This window comes from Lathyrus oleraceus, chromosome 7, assembly GCF_024323335.1.
Source record: "Lathyrus oleraceus cultivar Zhongwan6 chromosome 7, CAAS_Psat_ZW6_1.0, whole genome shotgun sequence".
In the NCBI taxonomy this organism is placed as follows: domain Eukaryota; kingdom Viridiplantae; phylum Streptophyta; class Magnoliopsida; order Fabales; family Fabaceae; genus Lathyrus; species Lathyrus oleraceus.
In genome coordinates, this window is record NC_066585.1 from 104,657,664 (window position 1) to 104,679,086 (window position 21,423).

General features: G+C 30.3%; 1 long non-coding RNA gene across 2 annotated transcripts in view; it reads left to right on the forward strand.

Annotated features, from left to right (window-relative positions):
- Positions 1 to 8,127: 8,127 nt before the first annotated feature.
- LOC127107474 (uncharacterized) overlaps positions 8,128 to 21,423 on the forward strand; it is a 41,399-nt gene continuing 28,103 nt past the window's right edge. For both annotated transcript variants that reach the window (XR_007795738.1, XR_007795737.1), the window contains exon 1: positions 8,128 to 8,379. This is a non-coding gene — a long non-coding RNA (uncharacterized LOC127107474). The remainder of the gene's footprint in view (positions 8,380 to 21,423) is intronic.

Genomic DNA, 21,423 nt, shown 5'->3' on the forward strand with positions numbered 1-21,423 from the left:
GTTGAAGTTGGCACGAAACCTGGTCATATAACTTAAATTTCTGAGTCCCAAATGGGTGAAAATGACCTGTAATATTTCAAATAATTTCATGGCCTTCCAAGAATAATTTGACTTTGATCCTTGAAGAAAACTTGTAGATAGCATCACAAATGATATTATACAAAACGAATCAGCCTCAAATGTTGAAAATTAAAGAAGTTATAATCCTTGAAAGTTGAGAAAAAATCACTTGAAAATATGTCAAATTTCACTAAGTCCACAAATGACCTATAATGTCTCCAAATGTTTGATGATCCTCCAAGCATAATTTTATTTTGTCATGTAAAGATAAGTTGTAAGGATAATGAGGAGAGTCATATGCAAAAATAAGCATTCAAAAATGTTGAGAATTGGAGGAGTTGTGATCCTTTGATCTTTGACTTTAAATGTTGACTTTTGGTCAAACCTCTTGGAATAAACTTGTGTACTTTGGCTTTTCTTGCATTTAAAGGTACATGGATGATCATATGAACTCAAATTAAGATGTCCTTGAATGTCTCTTGGTTGAATTTCTCAAAGTTTGAGGTAACTTGTTAAAGATGACATGGAAATAAACACATGAACCTTTGACTTTTTCTTGAGAAATAAGCAACAAAACTTTGAGATGCTCTTGATCAAAATGAGATTGAAAGATACTTGAGAACCTTATAGATCATGCTTTGAGAGATATCCCCTTGAGAACCAATGGTTGACCATACTTTGCTAAGGAATCAAAGAAAACCTAGTTAAAGAGCCATGCTTGATGCTCTTGATGAAAAGCCCTACCTTGCACAATAAACTTAAAGAAAACAAAACATATTTTTGCTATTTTGGTTAGTGGTTAGATAAGCAATGAACATATAAACGCAAAGGTAAAACACCAACAAAGAGGTGCTTGATGATCCCTGCAAAAAGGAAAAACCAAATATGAGAGGGAGAGGAAAAAGACGTGATCTTGTTTGTATGCAAGATATAGATGACAAGTGGGATCTTAAGGTTAAAAACTAGGGTATGACAACATGTTTAGTACATATGTTTGTTGGAAGAACTTTTTTGGATTTGTCTGGATTGAAGCAAGGAACAAAAGTGATAATTTAAGCTCTGAAATTGGTGATTTGAACTGGTAGGGTAAGAATGTTGTTTTCTATTGAAATTTCTAGTTTACAAGTGAGTTCCTTGAGTACAAGCAACAATTGAAGATTGGGGTTGTGATGATATTTAATCATCATGTAATTTTAGGAGAAATTTCATGTGTTTTTAGAAGATTTTAGCCAATAAATACTTGTTATTAGAAGAAAAATCAACATTATATGAAAGAAGGTACAAAGTTGCCCAAGGAGGAGAATTATGAGAAAAATGTGAAGAAAACACGCTTCTAGCCACTGGAAAAATTGTGCCACGATTCATCCAGATCGTTACTTGATCTTGACAACTTTTGACCAATCTCAACATGATGAGAAAGCATCGCGTTACAATTACCACATGTTTTACACATCCTATCACGATGAAAAATGGATCGTAACGCGATTTCTGACGCGCTCAGGCCCCCTTTAAAAGGAAAATTTTCTGATTTTGGAAGGGTTGGACTTTTTGGAGAGCGAATTATGATGGAAAGATAGATCAAGGATCTTAGGAATGAAGATTTTCATCCATTGAAGACCAAATTATACCTAAAGCCTCATGTGTTATTTCTCTAACCTCGTAGTTATGCTTAGTTGTATGATGAGTAGCTAAGTCTTTATAGTTTAGGTCTTATAAGATAATTTTGATTTGATTTGTTGAACCATTTAATTGCCTTTATACTATTTTCTTTCACTACAACAAAAATGACTTTTGGCAACAATGCAAAACCGCAACCTAAAGTGTAATAACCATAGCCTAAGGCTTTAGGGGGCGGTTTATCAAGCGTGGAATAAACGGTCGTTGCATGTTCCTTTAGAGCGTGGTTTTTTTATTCTTACTCACGGATTTAAAATATTGTCTCTTGAAACTTCAATAGTCCACGAGTTTAGTTTTAGTTTTAAGTCGCGGTTTTCTAGTAACAACACAAATTAACTGACCCCAAAACATGAATAAATTGATCAAAACATATCAATATGAAGTATTAATAAGATGAAGTGTAATAAACACTTTGAAATGCAAAAACAAATATTTTCAAAATAAATTCAAACTCTTTGAAATGTAATAAACTAATTAGTTGGCTTATGTAACTCCATAAAACTAAACATAATTGTCCATATTTGAATCAATGGTGGTCTTCATCATATTCATTGTATTGAGGATCATGAGAATCATCATCTTGAGAACCGTCAACTTGATCATATTGAATATCATCATCTTGATCATATTGAAGATCGTCATCTTGATCATAATGAAGATCTTCGTCATATTGGAGATCGTCGTCTTGTTCATCTTAAGGATAATCTTTATTTCTAACTTGTAAATATGAAGAAAAATTTTATAAATTAATATAAACACTAAAATAATCACATTTTTAAATCCAAAGACACCAAAGAAGCAAGTTTATTTCTATTCAAAATGAAGTAATTTACTAAGCAGGCATTGAACATAATTAACCACACTTTTAAACATCATTAACCATAAGTTTGTAAGTATTTCAAAGTATAGACATGATGTCCATTATATCCATTATAAATTTGAAAATTATTTTCAAATATATATGAATATGTAAGGTTCTAACTATGTTTACCTTGTCCGTTATGTTCATTGAATCAAAGAAATAGAAATCTTATAGATCTATTGAATCTCGAAGGGGTCCTAATAATGCTAACCTTATCATAGGTATCATGAAAGTAGATTTTTATTGAGTCAACTCATGATAAACAAGATTTTGAGAAAACATCATTGTTTCAAAAGTTAAAAGCGTGATTGAACTCAGATCTTTATGAAATTTAGACATAAATCTTACCAATCAAAACAATAAAGAAATAGTAACTCAATACTTAATAAATTAAATGCTAATTTTGATTAATATCAATTGTAGTGTCTTTTGATGAGCAGGAGCACAGGTTGATGTCGATGAGTGTGGTGTTGGAATATTATCATTGTGCAAAGCTTCTCTCATCTTATCATTTGCTTCATCTTCACTTAAATATGGATTTTGTTGCATATACATGCTTTTCAAAAGTGCCTCAATTGCTCCCATCTTTTACATCATATCAAATTTTTTACCATCATATTGCATTTTCATTAAAGAAATTTCTTCATTTTTTTCAACAATGATGATATAATAGTTCTTCCATAACATCTCACTCTATCGGGATTTTCTTTTCCAAATAGTGATTGAAATGTTTGTGTTCATGCTTCAGTTGAATTTTCAATAGATTCTTGAAGTTTATCCTAATATATTAAACTATCAATTTTGAACAAAATTAAAAACTACCTCTGCAATTAAAATGGATGTTATAATTTAACTTACAACCGCAAATTGGATTTTCTCATCCACTTATTTTCCCTTGTGATTTTTTCGAGTTTCAAAAAAAATATATATATATATATAATCATTGTTGCTGCTAATTTAATCATTGTTGCTGCTAATTTAATCATTGTTGCTGCTAATTTAATCATTGTTGCTGCTAATTTCTAATAGTGAAGTTACCGGTATTTGAAAGCGGATTAAAGTTGATTAATTAAGTTTATTAATTTTTTTCTCTTTTAATTTTTATGTTCTCTAAATTGATTTTTGGATCTGATATGATATTATAGGAAGAGTAAAGATGAATAATAGGAAAATTGATTCTTTTTTCAAAAGGAAAACATGTGAAATTGAAAGAGAAGAGAGAGATGAAGAAATCATAATCCCGACATCTGAATCTAAAACAGTTCTTGAGAATCCAACAATTGAAGAGCATCATGGTTTTGAAAATTCTTTGGAACGCGATCTTGGAAAGCGTCCTCCGATTTGGCAATATCCACCAAATCAAGTGGATGCAATACGAAGAGCTTATCTAAAATGGGGTCCATATCAAATTCATTTAGAAAACTATCCTTTATCCGGTAACGAGGATCATCCGAGAAGGTTTCAACATACTTGGTTTAGCATATTTCCATCATGGTTAGAATACTCACCATCTGAAGATGCCGCATATTGCTTACCATGTTACCTTTTTAGCAAAAAACTAAGTGGACGTCCCGGATCACTTATCTTTATTTCTATGGGTTTTAGAAATTGGAAGAAAGTTAGGAATGGAAAACATCGTTCCTTTCTTAAACACATAGGGAAGGATCCTTGCTCACCACACAACAATGCAATGAAAGCTTGTCAAGACTTGTTGAATCAAGATGGTCATATTAGAAATGTTATTCAAGTGCAAAATTCAAGTCAAAGAATGAATAATCGGTTACGACTCAAGACTTCAATTGACACTGTTCGTTGGTTAACACTACAAGCTTGTGCTTTTAGGGGTCACAACGAAAGTAGCAAATCAAGAAATCAAGGTAACTTTCTTGAGTTATTGAAACTTTTAGCATCCTACAATGATGAAGTTGCAAAAGTTGTGTTGGAAAATGCTCCACAAAGTTGCAAGTATACTTCACATCAAATTCAAAAAGATCTCTTGCAAATTCTTTCTAGTAGGGTGAAAAAGAGTATTCGTGAGGAAATTGGTGATTCCAAATTTTGTATCATTGTTGATGAAGCTCGTGATGAGTCAAAAAAGGAACAAATGGCTCTTGTATTAAGATTTGTTGATAAATTTGGTTTAATACAAGAGAGATTTTTTGATGTGGCACATGTTAAAGACACCACATCTTTAACTCTTAAGGAAGCAATATGTGATATACTTTCTCGACATAACCTTGATGTTTCTAACATTCATGGCCAAGGGTATGATGGTGCTAGCAATATGAGAGGAGAATGGAATGGTTTACAAGCCCTCTTTATGAAGGATTGTCCTTATGCATACTATGTTCATTATTTTGCTCATCGATTGCAACTTGCATTAGTTACATCATCAAGAGAAGTCAAACCTGTTCATAAATTTTTTGAGAAGCTGATCTTTGTTCTGAATGTTGTTTGTTCTTCTACAAAGCGTCATGATGAGTTACAAGCTGCCCAATTAGAAGAAATTGCTTATTTGTTAGAGTTTGATGAGATTGTAACGGTAAAGGTGAAAATCAAGTTGGTACATTGAAACGAGCTGGAGATACTCGTTGGGGATCACATTACGATTCAATTTCTAGCTTGATAAACATGTATGAAGAAACTTGTTTAGTTTTTAAAAAAATTGCAAAAGATAGAGGGAGTTATGCTACACGTGGGGATGCAGATAGTTGTTACAATTACTTGAAGGCATTTGATTTTATATTTATTTTGCACTTGATGAAAGAAATCATGGAAATAACAGATATGTTTTGTCAAGCCTTACAAAAAAAAATCAAGATGTAGTTAATGCTATGAACTTGGTTCTTTCAACAAAACATCTTATTCAAGGTTTGAGAGAAAATGGTTGGGATATATTATTTACTAAAGTGGTATCTTTTTGTGAAAAGCATGGTATTGAGATTCCTGATCTTAATGATGTTCATTCAACAACAAGATTTAGACGCTCCCGTCTTGAAGAGAATCAAGTCACAATTCAACATTACTTTAAAGTTGAAATCTTTTTCACTACCATTGACAAACAGTTACAAGAGTTGAATAGCAGATTCAGTGAGCAGGCAATGGATTTGTTAACTTTTTCTTGTTCTTTATCTCCTAAGGATGGATATAAAGCTTTTAGCATTGATACTATTTGTTCTTTAGTTGAAAAATATTATCCTATGGATTTTAGTGATCAAGAGAAGAATAATTTGCAATTTCAACTCCAACATTTTCTATTTGTTGCTCGTCAAGCATCAAACTTGAATAATTTATCAATTATTCAAGAATTATGTTCATGTTTGGTTGCATCTGGACAGGCTGAAACTTACTTCTTGATTGATAGACTACTTCGTCTTATCATGACTCTTCCCGTTTCTACGGCCACAACTGAGAGGTCTTTTTCAGCAATGAAAATTATTAAGACTAAGTTGAGAAACAAGATGGATGATGGGTTTCTTGGAGATAGCATGATAGTATATATTGAAAGGGAGATTAGTGCAAGCATTAGTTCGGAGTCAATTATTGACGATTTCAAGTCACTCGGAACGCGTAAAGCATTACTTTAAGATAGTTTTAAGTCATGTAATTTAAATTTTTAGTAATTAACTTTGTATTTATTTTAACTTTAATGTTTTATTTAAAATACTATTTACATTTTATTTATAATCTTTATTTTACGTTAGCGGCCATCCCAAAAAAATTTATCTGACTCCACCACTGACGTAAAGTAAATAAGGGATGATTTTCCAGCTACTGTATAGAAACTCATCAACGCATATAAAAGTGCAGTCTATTATACCTTTAAAGGATGATTTTCTAGCCGTTGCCTATTCTTCTGTTGTCTAAAGTAAAAAATATTGTAGTGTTGATTTGAAATTCTAGTTGTTAGTCGATTAATCTTGTTCTTAAAGTTTTTTATGTGTTGACGAACATATAAATTGAACTTAGGTTGAAAGTGATTATTGACCATAACTCTTGAAATCGGAAATAGATTAATCATTTGAAATTAATAATTAATCTAAGAATATATAATAATATAATTATGTGATTTATAAATTAACAAGCACTATTTTGTGTTTTGATTTCGAACTCATCTAAGGAGTTAGGAAGTTGTTGTTAAAAGAGTGAATTATATGTCAATGGGTATAACAATTGAATTAATTTATCATAAAACTAGAAAATCACTTTAAGGAAAGTGACGTAGTTACCAATAATAAGAATCAACGGATTAGAAATAAAACCTGATTGCTTTTATTATTTGATAATATTGAACTACTTATACTTTATTTTCTATTAAACCAACATTTCAAGATAAAAACACAATTCAATAATTTTAGTACTTTTCAATTTCGATGTTGAAATAGGGAAATTCATGCGAAAAATGAAATTTGATTTTATTAAGTTGAAAAAAAAAATTAATACACTTGTTAGTTATTCATCACATGTCTAATAAGTGAGAGAGATAAAAATACTTTGGATTGAAAATATGGTTAGTCTTTAGAAATTTGAGAGACTATTTTTTTTACTCATTTTTAATATCGTGTAATAACTTTTTTAAAGTATAGTGAATCAGGGAGCTATCTTCTCCCTCAAAGTAGATTAGTTTGATTGAACTGGACAAACAAATTCTTTGTGTACTCGTCTTTTATCTTTCAGATTTGATTACATTATTTGACGTGTTATTTTTTTGTTTGATGTCATTTATTTTAATTGTCTTTGCTCTTTGTTTTGCACATCTTTATTCTCAACAAAGTGGAATATTATTTTTTAAATTTTTAACGAGAAGGTGTTTGTGTGATTGAATCTTTCATTTCATAACATGTTATTTAGTTGTTTATATTATAACATGGCATGATGTGGCCGTGATCGTCTTTTCTTTTTAGGTATGAATATCACCTTTCGCAATGGATTAGGTTGTCGCCCCCCAACAAGTGAAATATTATTTTTTAAATTTTTAACTTATCATTTTGAGTGTACATATTTATTCAATCCTCCTTAGTTCAAACTGATAGCACTGAAAGTGAAATGTGTGAAAATATTACTCCGATCCCCATATTTTTAGTTTAAACTCGTGATCCTCTTAGAATTAGTTTTGTCCAATTATGAATCACAAAATCTTATTGGTGAATATGTTGTTCAAATTCAAGTGTACAAATAATGAGATGTTAATTTATTCAACACTAGCATATTTTTAAATATGCGGAGAAATGATAATTACGAGAATATAAAATTAAAATTACCTTGTTTTTTTTATTAAAAAATCTAACACTTGTGTCAATTTTATCATTTGTGTTAATATTCTAGCGTCTAGAACACAACTTGTTCTTGATCATATATAGAAAAATCGAAATTGGTATACACTTTATTGGTTTTGAAGGAATAAAAGTTGCATTGGTTGAATCAATGGAGGCATTAGATTCTTTCATATCATTATCGAATAACTAATATTTAACCACACGTATAATAATAAACTATAAATATAGAAGCTGAAATTAAAACAAACTAGCTATATAAAAGAACAACATAACTACCACCAATTTTCCAACAGAACAACCCAAGAGTTTCGAAATGGCATACCAAAACAACAATTATAGGTGGAGTCACATCCATGAGATTTTGGAACCTGCATCTTATCCACCGCATCATCATCATCATCAAAACCACCATGTTGCAACATACGAGAAACCTATATCCGGGGCAAACCAATCATACCATGTAAAGGTTCGTCGTGAGACAGAGGACGGTCGACAAGATACGAGGTTTCTCAACCGAAATAACAGTGTTGATCTAGAAGCTGAGGCGTTTATCCAACATGAGCATAGGAAGATGGCATTAGCCAAATTCATGTGATGCTACTTAATTGACCCTTCTTCTATTTTATCTATGTAGGGCCTTCATCTGTGTCAAATTGCTGGTATAGTAGAAGATCTGTGTTCATTTTACGTGGATTTAGATTCATTGAAGTTGTTGTATGATTGTGTCCCTTCAACTTATTTCTTACAGCTCTATTTTAAGCTATTGTTTCAAATACAATAATCTACACCCCAAGTACTCGGGCATGTATTCTTTTTTCAATTAATTAATAAATCAAGGCCTTACTTTTGTATTGTTTTGTCATTTGAATTTCAATGGCTTCTGCTGTTATAGATTTCTTCCCCGCTATAGTAGCGAAGAAAAACAATAGACTAGAAGATAATACTATAGAAAATAATTTTTGCAAGAAACTAAAATATATGTGAAAAATACACACCAACTTTCCAATTCAACTAGCATCATTAGTGCAGCGATCGCATCAATTAGATTAACGCATTCTTTATAATAAAAAAAAATTGTTTGAGAAATTTTGATTAATTTGAAGAAAAAAATTTAGAAATATTGAATATTTTGATTTAAAAAATCTATTTGGAATATATCTTTTTGATATGTCAAACGAAAACTCTAAACTCTTCCACAAGTGTTTTATTTAAAATTTTGAATTAGTTTATAATTATAAACTTTGTGTACCTCAAATTTTTTAAAGACTCTTTTGTAATAAAGTGAGGATTAACAATGTTCGTTAACTTTAATCATTAACTATGATAAATTACGTGTTCATTTTTTTTTAACAATTGAAACTTTTTATTAGATGGAGAAAAACCTTGATCTAACACTGTTCATTGTCCCATTCGATGCCACACTCTAAGATATCCAAGCTTTTCTTCTAAATGGACCTTTTCTTTTAAAAACAATGGTTGATCAGTTTAACTAACTTGATATCATCAGGGTCTGAGGCTTGTACGCTGCCTCAGAGTCTAATAGTTCAAAGGTTGAGTTTTGTAAGCTTCCCCTAAGTCATATCCAAGTTATATAACTTATTCTGATAGTAGAATGAAACATTCTTCAAATTAAAACACAAAAATAATAAGTTCTAATACGGGTTCAGGTATAAAAGCATTCAAAATACTTTTATCCTCTTTAAATTATCCCATGATTTTATCCTTCTTTTATCATCAACAAAAAGTTAATTAAAACAGGATAGCATAGAAAGAGAAAAGATATTGAAGAAAAGAAAAATATATTTAAGAGAAAACTTGATTAACTGGTGATAGATAAACATTTATTCCACAATTTTCAAGATAGTCAAAGCTAGTTTCTGACAGTATAGCATAGGAGGCAAGACTTTGAAAAAAGTAGAGGAAGAACAAGATTCAAGAAACATAGTCTTCAAGATTAATAAAGTTTGTCCAAAAGCTTCTCTATAAAACAAGATGTTATATTATCAACCAGATCACATTCCTCTTGAAGAGTTTTTCTTTGTAGTAAAAAAAGGGCAAAAGAAAGTTATTCAAAGCTGAAAAGAGGGATTTTGAAACAGAGATACGCAATTTGATGAAGAAGCAGGCTAGGAAAGAAAAACATAAATCTGAGGCAATTACAAAGGCTCTGAGGTTCACAACTGCAAAAGATGAAGGCACGTGTGTTGGAGTCTCCAAAAATGGTAAGACCACAAAAACATATCTGACACATCTCAAGAAGAATGAGTGGGATGAGGACTATAAGGCTTATTTGGAGTCACAAGAATGGACAAATGATCAAATCTGAGAATTCTAACTTTCTTTTAAGAAAAACAAATGTAAAAGCCTTTAGATCCAGATCATGTAATGTCTTCATATATAACATTTATATTCTGCAACTACTTTAGCCATAAAACTCCCTTTGACACATATCCATAAAGTTTGTAGAAATGTTTATCAATCAATCAGTAAGAAAAACTTGAAAACAAAAGTAACAAAAATGCATTAAAAAAGTTTAGAAGAAGTAACAAAAACAATAAGCAGAGATAAACAAACATTTCATTGAAAGAGAAGGATAAGATACATAACAACAAAATATACAAACAAAAAAAAGTTAAACATAAGAAGAGGAAGATCCATCCAAAGAGACCACCTTGACCTTAAAAGGGTCAATAGCTTTTATAGCTTCTGATATCTTTAACTTATCACCCTTGATTTGTGAAGTAACCTTAACCATAATTTTCTCTACTCCTTGTTGAATGAAGAGTTCTGAAAGAACCCGTCCATAAGGAATGAAACATGGCTTTCCCTCGTGAAAGGATATGAAAGTCATCTTCAGATATTCAAACATAACATGAGGGAGGTTGATCTTCAGATCTGAGTTGAGAAGAAGAAGAAAAGCACTTTAAATTTATATATGACTTTCTTTGTTCTCTTATACTCTTGTATTATAGAGTGTTGTGACATGTAGTTAAATATTTATTTTGGAGGGTGTGAGTGTACTGCGGGTCTGAGTTAGTTGAGATTATATTATGTGTTGTAACAATTTTCACGTAGTGTTATTCTCCGATCTATTGACAACGGCTGTGGTTTTTCTCAGATTTTAAAGTTTCTACGTTATGTTCTTATTTGTGATTGTGTTCCTCTTTTTTCTCTATGCTTTTCTTTGTTTTTTCTCATCAGATTAAACCAAAATTTTCAACTCGATTATCATAATTCCTCTCAAACTTGTTAGCAGTGGAATGAATAATATTCATAAGCAAGAAGTAAAACAACACACAAAGTTTATCACGATTCCTCTCACAAAAGTAGTCTAGCCCCCTTGTCCAATAAGAGATTTTCACTATAATAAAAAAGATTACACTTTGCTCAGAACTACCTTGTCTAAATGGTGGTCAGAAGTTGATGAAGCTCGATCTGGTCATGGCACTTCAAAAGGTCTTAGATCTTGAGAATTATTGCAAAAGCTTTAGAGAAGACCGAAGATGCTAATGGAATCAAGAAATTAGATTGAAACAAGCTGGAATTCAAAACCCAATAGTTCAATTTTCTGGAAATATTTTAGAGTGAAACAGGGATTTCTTGGCTCTCAAAAGCTTGGAAATGAATACAATACGTTGCTTTATTTATAGGGAATGTGTTAGGATCAAAATATGTGTAGAATGAAGCTCAATTCGTGCAAAACGATTTGATCATGATGTGAAAAAAGTGTGACTTCCAATCCATCAAAACTCAACCAAATGATGCGTTTTAAGAGTCAATTAACTTCTGGAGACTTGGTTAAACATGTTTAGGTCCAAAACATGTGGTAATTTGGCTCATAACTGAGATTAGTAAAGTTCAAATTTCGGATCATGGTGATTTCTTCAGATCCAAGTCACCATGTTGAACTCAATGGGGCATCTTGCTCAGGAGGATTTTTGATCCCATTCTTCTTGCAATGTGATGACATCATATCAAAAATTACAATGTGCCAAGAAAGGTTGCATTTGGATGCTTGAGCACAAAGTTTTGGCATGTTGAAGTTGGCACGAAACCTGGTCATGTAACTTAGAAATTTTTGAGTCCCAAATGGGTGAAAATGACCTGTAATATTTCAAAGAATTTCATGGCCTTCCAAGCATAATTTGACTTTGATCCTTGAAGAAAACTTGTAGAGAGTGTCATAAATGATATTATGCAAAATGAATCAGCCTCAAACATTGAAAATTGAAGAAGTTATAATCCTTGAAAGTTGAGAAAAAGTCACTTGAAAATATGTCAAATTTCACTAAGTCCACAAATGACCTATAATGTCTCCAAATGTTTGATGATCATCCAAACATAATTGTCTTTTGTCATGTAAAGATAAGTTGTAAAGGATAATGAGGAGAGTCATGTGCAAAAAAAAGCATTCAAAAATGTTGAGAATTGAAGGAGTTGTGATCCTTTAATCTTTGACTTTAAATGTTGACTATTGGTCAAACCTCTTAGAATAAACTTGTGTACTTTGGCTTTTCTTGCATTTAAAGGTACATGGATGATCATATGAACTCAAATTAAGATGTCCTTGAATTTCTCTTGATTGAATTTCTCAAAGTTTGAGGTAACTTGTTGAAGAAGGCATGGAAATAAGCACATGAACCTTTGACTTTTTCTTGAGAAATAAGCAACAAAACTTTGAGATGCTCTTGATCAAAATGAGATTGAAAGATACTTGAGAACCTTATAGATCATGATTTGAGAGATATCCCCTTGAGAGCCAATGATTGACCATACTTTACTGAGGAATCAAAGAAAACCTAGTTGAGGAGCCATGCTCGATGCTCTTGATGAAAAGCCCTACCTTGCACAATAAACTTAAATAAAACAAAACATAGTTTTGCTATTTTGATTAGTGGTTAGATAAGCAATGAACATATAAACGCAAAGGTAAAACACCAAAAAAGAGGTGCTTGATGATCCCTGCAAAAAGGAAAAACCAAAGATGAGAGGGAGAGGAAAAAGATGTGATCTTGTTTGTATGCAAGATATAGATGACAAGTGGGATCTTAAGGTTAAAAATTAGGGTATGACAACATGTTTAGTACATATGATTGTTGGAAGAATTTTTTTGGATTTGTCTGGATTGAAGCAAGGAACAAAAGTGATAATTTGAGCTCTAAAATTGGTGATTTGAATTGATAGGGTAGGAATGTTGTTTTCTATTGAAATTTTTAGTTTACAAGCGAGTTCCTTGAGTACAAGCAACAATTAAAGATTGGGGTTGTGATGATATTTAATCATCATGTAATTTTAGGAGAAATTCCATGTGTTTTAAGCAGATTTTAGTCAACAAATACTTGTTATTAGAAAAAAAATCAACATTATATTAAAGAAGGTACAAAGTTGCCCAAGGAGGAGAATTATGAGAAAAATGTGAAGAAAACACGCTTCTAGCCACTGGAAAAATTGCACCACGATTCATCCAGATTGTTACTTGATCTTGACAACTTTTGACCAATCTCAACATGATGAGAAAGCATCGCGTTACAATTACCACATGTTTTACACATCCTATCACGATGAAAAATGGATCGTAACGCGATTTCTGATGCACTCAGGCCCCCTTTAAAAGGAAAATTTTCTGATTTTGCAAGGGTTGGACTCTTTGGAGAGCGAATTATGATGGAAAGATAGATCAAGGATCTTAGGAATGAAGATTTTCATCCATTGAAGACCAAATTATACCTAAACTCTCATGTGTTATTTCTCTAACCCCGTAGTTATGCTTAGTTGTATGATGAGTAGCTAAGTCTTTATAGTTTAGGTCTTATAAGATAATTTTGATTTGATTTGTTGAACCATTTAATTGCCTTTATACTATTTTCTTGCACTACAACAAAAATGACTATTGACAACAACGCAAAACCGCAACCTAAAGTGTAATAACCATAGCCTAAGGCTTTGGGGGGAGGTTTATCAGGCGTGGAATAAACGGTCGTTGCATGTTCCTTTAGAGCGTGGTTTTTTATTCTTACTCACGGATTCAAAATACTGTCTCTTCAAACTTCAATAGTCCACGGGTTTAGTTTTAGTTTTAAGTTGCGGTTTTCTAGTAACAACAGAAAAAATAATCGTCCCCAAAACATGAATAAATTGATCAAAACATATCAATATGAAGTATTAATAAGATGAAGTGTAATAAACACTTTGAAATGTAAAAAAAAAATATTTTCAAAATAAATTCAAACTCTTTGAAATGTAATAAACTAATTAGTTGACATATGTAACTCCATAAAACAAAACATAATTGTCCATATTTGAATCAATGATGGTCTTCATCATATTCATTGTATTGAGGATCATGAGAATCATCATCTTGAGAACCGTCAACTTGATCATATTGAATATCATCATCTTGATCATATTGAAGATCGTCATCTTGATCATAATGAAGATCTTCGTCATGTTGGAGATTGCCGTCTTGTTCATCTTGAGGGTCATCTTTATTTCTATCTTGTAAGTATGAAGAAAAAATTTATAAATTAATACTTATAAACACTAAAATAATCATATTTTTAAAGCCAAAGACACCAAAGAAGCAAATTTATTTCTATTCAAAATGCAGTAATTTATTAAGCATGCATTGAACATAATTAACCACTCTTTTAAACATCATTAACCATAAGTTTGTAAGTATTTCAAAGTATAGACATGATGTCCATTATATCCATTATAAATTTGAAAATTAATTTCTTGAATCAAAGTAATAGAAATCTTATAAATCTCCTGAATCTGGAAGGGGTCCTAACAATGTTAACCTTATCATAGGTATCATGCAAGTAGATTTTGTTGAGCAACTCATGATAAACAAGATTTTGAGAAAATATCATTGTTTCAAAAGTTAAAAGTGTGATTGAACTCAGATCTTTATGAAATTTAGACATAAATTTTACCAATCAAAACAATAAAGAAATAACAACTCAATACTTAATAAATTAAATGTTAATTTTGATTAATATCAATTGTAGTGCCTTTTAATGAGCAGAAGCATAAGTTGATGTCGATGAGTGCGGTGTTGGAATATTATCATTGTACAAAGCTTCTCTCATCTTATCATTTACTTCATCTTCACTTAAATATGGATTTTATTGCATATATATGCTTTTTTAAAGTGCCTCCATTGCTCCCATCTTTTACGTCATATCAGAAATTTTACCATCATATTGTATTTTCATTAAAGAAATTTCTTCATTTTTTTTCAACAATGATGATATAATAGTTCTTCCATAACATCTCACTCTACCGGAATTTTCTTTTCTAAATAGTGAATGAAATGTTTGTGTTCATGCTTCACTTGAATTTTCAATAGATTCTTGAAGTTTATCCTAATATATTAAACTATCCGTTTTGAACAAAATTAAAAACTACATCTACAATTAAAATGGATATTATAATTTAACTTACAACCGTAAATTGGGTTTTCTCATCCACCTATTTTCCCTTGCAACTTTTTCGAATTTCATATATATTTCAATATATATATATATATATATATATATATATATATATATATATATATATATATATATATATATATATATATATATATATATATATATATATATATATATATATATATATTTCATATATATATATATATATATATATATATATATATATATATATATATATATATATATATATATATATATATATATATTAATTTATTTATTTATTTGATTGAGGTTCAGATTATTAAAAAAATAAGTGTGGTGTAGTGGCCGCGAAAGTTGGTATTGAACCTGGGTTTGACTCCTAGGTTTTACATTTTGAGAAAATTTTGCTTTCAATAAAAAAAATAGGATCACACTTTCATAATAGTGGCAAAAAAAGAATACACGACAGGTATATAGGTTTTATTATTAATCGTTGCTTATGATGAATGGATAACAAATATGATATGCCCGTGTTTCTAGAATTATAGTATAAAGTAAATAAGGGACGGTTTTCTAGCTATTGTATAGAAACTCATCAACGCAAAAGTGCAGTCTATTATACCTTTAAAGGACGGTTTTCTAACGGTTGTCTATTCTTTATTGTCTAAAGTAAAAAATGTTATAGTATTGATTTGAAATTATAGTTGTTAGTCGATTAATCTTGTTCTTAAAGTTTTTTATGTGTTGCAAACATATAAATTGAACTTAGGTTGAAAGTGATTATTGATCTTAATTCTTAAAATCGGAAATAGATTAATCAATCGAAATTAATAATTAATCTAGGAATATATAATAATATAATTATGTGATTTATAAATTAACAAGCACTATTTTCTGTTTTGATTCCGAACTCATCTAAGGAGTTAGGAAGTTGTTGTTAAAAGAGTGAATTATATATCAAGGAATTGGATATAAAAATTGAATTAATTTATCATAAAACTAGAAAATCACTTTAAGGAAAGTGCCGTAGATACCAATAATGAGAATTAACGGATTCAAAATAAAACCTGGTCACTTTTATTATTTGATAATATTCAACTATTTATATTTTATTTTCTATTAAACCAACATTTCAAGATAAAAGCGCAATTCAATAATTTTAGTACTTTTCAATTGCGATGTTGAAATAGAGAAATCCCTGTGAAAAATTAAATTTGATTTTATTAAGTTGAAAATAAAATTAATATACTTGTTAATTATTCATCACATGTCTAATAAGTGAGAGAGATTGAAAAATACTTTGGGTTGAAAATATGGTTAGTCCTAAAAATTTGAGAGACTATTTTTTTTACTCATTTTTAATATCTTGTAATAACTTTTTTAAAGTATAGTGAATCAGGGAAGTATTCTCTTTCTCAAAGTAGATTAGTTTGATTGAAATGGACAAATAAATTCTTTGTGTACTTGTCTTTTATCTTTTAGATTTGATTACACTATTTGACGTGTTATTTTGTTGTTTGATGCCATTTATTTTAATTGTCTTTGCTCTTTGTTTCGCATATCATTATTCTCGACAAAGTGGAATATTATTTTTAAAATTTTTAACGAGAAGGTATTAGTGTGGTTGAACCTTTCATTTCATAACATGTTATTTAGTTGTTTATATTATAACATGACATGATGTGGCCGTGATCGTCTTTTCTTTTTAGGTATGAATATCACCTTTCGTAATGGATCAGGTTATCATCTTGGTTCAAAGTACATATTTATTCAATCCTCCTTAGTTCAAACTTATGACCTTAGATTTATTCCGACCCACAAACGAACCAAAAACGAGGTCTGATAGCGGTGAAATGTATGAAGATATTACTCTGATCCCCATATTTTTAGTTTAAACTCGTGATCCTATTAGAATTATGTTTGTCCAATTATCAATCACAAAATCTTATTGATGAATATATTGTTCAAATACAAGCGTACAAATAATGAGATACAAATAATGAGATGTTAATTTATTAAACACTAGTATATTTTTAAATATGCGGAGAAATAATAATTACGAGAATATAAAATTAAAATTACCTTGTTCTTTTTATTAAAAAATCTAACACTTGTGTCAATTTTATCATTTGTGTTAATATTCTATGCGTCTAGAACGCAACTTTTTCTTGATCATATATAGAAAAATCGTAATTGGTATACACTTTATTCGTTTTGAAGGAATAAAAGTTGCATGTGTTGAATCAATGGAGGCATTAGATTCTTAACATACCATATGATCTTATTGTATCTTGAAAAATCAATCTTAATTTAATAATTTTATCACATGGTCTCCAAGTACACCTATAAAATAGAATTAAAAGCTTTTTCTAGGTAACTAATTTTCTTTGGGTCCTCTTGGGTTAGTTCATTTCTCTACCCATACATAATTGCCACTAGGAGTACCAAAGTTTCTTAATAGCTTGGAGTATTATCTTTTGTATTGCAATAAAAATATGTAGGTTTAAAGAAACTCTTATCTTTAGAAACATAAGAACTATTTTTAACATAGGTCTTATTAGGATGCATTACAACTTTCACTTTCTTTGATTCCTCATTGTTGAATTTATTGCTAGTCTTAACAAAGATAGTTTAACTTGTACTTGATTTATCAAATGTAGAGTATCCAAATCCATATTTATCATTAGACTATCTTTGCTTATTTAGCATATTTTCTGAACCGAGATTCCATTTCTCATATTTCTTTAAGACAGGTTCAATTCAACAATTTTTAATTCAAGAGTTTCACATTTATTACATGTTAAATTTTGACTTGTTCTAATTCCAATTTCATATCATTAGCCTTACTTTCTATAGATAAAATGATTTTCTTTTGTTTTGAACATGTTCTACAAAGTGTCAAACATTTTTCATGCAATTAAAGGAAAATATTATGCAATTCATCATAAGATGGTTCAATATCACTAACCTCATTTTCTTAATTATCAGAATGGTGTGAAGTCATTAATGTCATGTTTGTTTGTTCTTCATTTGAAGATGAACTTACTTCATTGCCTTTCCATGCTACATATTCTCTTTTGGATTTTCCATCCTTCTTGTCGTTGACTTTGATCTTCTTTTGAAGAGCAGGGCAGTCACTTTTGACATGACCTCTTCTTCCAAATCCAAAACAAGTAACTTTCTTTATTGAAGTTGATGTTTCTCTTTGACTAACTTCCTTTGTCTTTTCATTGGTTGAAAAGGTCATTGGTTCGATCCCAAATAGTTATATTTTTTATTTTCAAACCATGTAGTGTGCGTCATATACCTCTTGGTTGTTTTTACGTCGATTTTTGTTAATAACTGAGGGGTATAACCTATTTTTTTAAATCTCATTTTGAATGGCATGTAATATTTTTTACATAGAACCTACAAATTATGTGATAGAATCATATCATTTGTATTTTATACACAACATAGCACATAATACCAAATTTACTTTGTTTACAAAACCAAATGTACAATACTTACAATACTTATAATGAAATTTGTGATACACAAAATATCTACCAAGAGAACATATACATATTTGAACCTATACATTTCTGCATCTCTAATGACAAAACCTCTATACAATTTTAGTGTATAGATGTAAATTAAGGAAAACTAGTGTTTATGAGATTCATGATAAGATAGGAAGGCAACGATCTAATGTGATCGGATGTCATCTACATCTTCTTGTGAGAATGGTATTTCGTAGCTAAACCCCTATAGTTTGAACAAAATTTAAATTATGATAAGTTAACAACAACAACATTAACTTACCAAATATACATAAATTACATGTATATGGATAAAGTTAAATATCTTAAGTCATGCATTGGTAATGCATCCGGAGACAATATTAAACATATGTCTCATAACATAGTATTCACATTAAAAGTTGTTTGGTTGTTTTTGTGACTATGAATAATTTTCGTATAGTTATTAATTAATACACATAACGCACAAGTAATACATTACCAAAAATAAAGAATGTCAAAAAACACAAGTAATACTTACATCTGATGTTATGAACTTTGGCTTTTACTAACTAAATTACGTTTCACAAAATTGTATCCTTCCATAGATCTACATATCGGTAAAAATTAAACATGAATAAAAACTATTCAAAATTAAAGGTAAAATCTGAGTATTACAAATAATACTACTTTCCCGCTCAAAACCTTTTGCATATCTTCATCAAGTTTATAGTGTAAAGAGCATAACATAACTACAACATTTTGCTTCAGACATGAAAGAATTAGTTGTCAATGATTCCTACATAAACACTCAGAATAATTAATAATGTTTATAAAATTAATTTATAAAAGAAAACACAAATTAAAACATATACTTACTTGTGTATAAACGGTGTCATGTAACACTTTTTATTCTCACTAACCAACTTTTTTGTATGTGCATCTTGATAGTATTTGCTGAATTACCTTAAAATTGAATGTTCAATGGATCTATAAAATAATATTTTTTCTATTTCCCTTCAACACACGTTTCATTAAGGACCCTATTTAAAATTTAATGTAAATCTTAAACTTTATGTTAAAGTATGAGAACAATGGATATAAATTGAAATACTGTAAAAATTATACTTACAAGCAACACAATTGTAGTACGAATATGTCTAGCCAATCATATGCCTTCAAAAGTTTCACAAGACAACTCTTATGAAGTATAAAAGATTGTTGTGGTTCATGTTTTAATTCAAACTCAGAGACTTATGGAATATCGTCTATCATCATTGATAGTCTCTCAGTGTTATCTATATGAGGTGGTGTGGTCTCAATATTGTGATATGGGGACGAAAAACTATCTTTCGTGAATGTACCAACCAAAACAACTTTCTCAACTATTTTCTCATGTATGTTCAACTGATCTGGAATTGAGTGGTTGAGTACACCCATTTATTTCAATTTAGGAATCATAAAAACAACTAAAACACAATACAATAATTAAAATACACAAACAATAACAACAACATTCAACACAAAATTTTAAATTATACTTGTACCTCAATCATATCCCGAGTACAATTCTCTCTGCCAACCTCAACCAACGTCTCTATCTCCTCCCGCACCTCTTACAACATCCTCTCACGCTCCTCCTGGAACATCATTTACCGTTCCTCTCATATCTCATGTGACATCCTCTCCCACTTCTCCTAAAATATCCTCTTTTGTTCCTCCTGATTCCATTTCTCTTGCTCATGTCCTAATACATCCCTTGTCTTTTCAGTAACTATCTCTTCAATTTCTCTCATATGGTTTACTTCATTAATTGGTTGTGATGGTCCACAATGTAACTTCAAGTCGATGTCTCTTCCAATACCATGGACACGCCTAACATGCTCAATGGTTTCAATTGCTTCTACCAAGATGTCATGACGATCTTGTGGAACGAAGATACCAACTTTGGCATGTTCAACTAGTACACACTACAATACATATAAAAGTTCATCTTTACCAAATTGAATTAACTAAAATAAGTAATGTTGAAAAAAGTATCTATTACAATCTTTTCATCCATTTCACAAGTAACCTCTAATATGAACGGGCCATATGGTTTTTGGTGTGTCATCTTCCATTTCTCATGGCGTGATGATGAAGATGAACTACGATCAAGACTTCTAGAAGGATCTCACAGCTCTAGTCCCCGTTGTTTTCTTTTTCCATTAATCATTTTTTTTCAAGTTTATCATATCATCCACGAGACAATCTATGTGGATAAATATTCTTAGCTCTATTCGCCTTTCCTTTTTTGCTCTTAGCCAAGAATTCATGAGTGGTGTGAGACTTTACAAAATCCTCCCAAACTTTATTATCAATAAATGAATACTTCACATATGGAGGCGCTACATTGTCTTTTGGATGTTTAATATATTCATTTGTGAGTTGTGTCTTAAAGCCCCTCCAACACTCACTAGCATATGCAAGCCATTTCTTTTTCAATATAGTATCCTCTGGAACAATAAACACTTCTTACGTTTACATAATAGAGTTGATATTAGTATTAAACCAAAAAAAGTAAATGGTATTATATACTTGTAAAACAAATCAAAAAATTCATAATAAATATCGTAATACTGGTCCATATG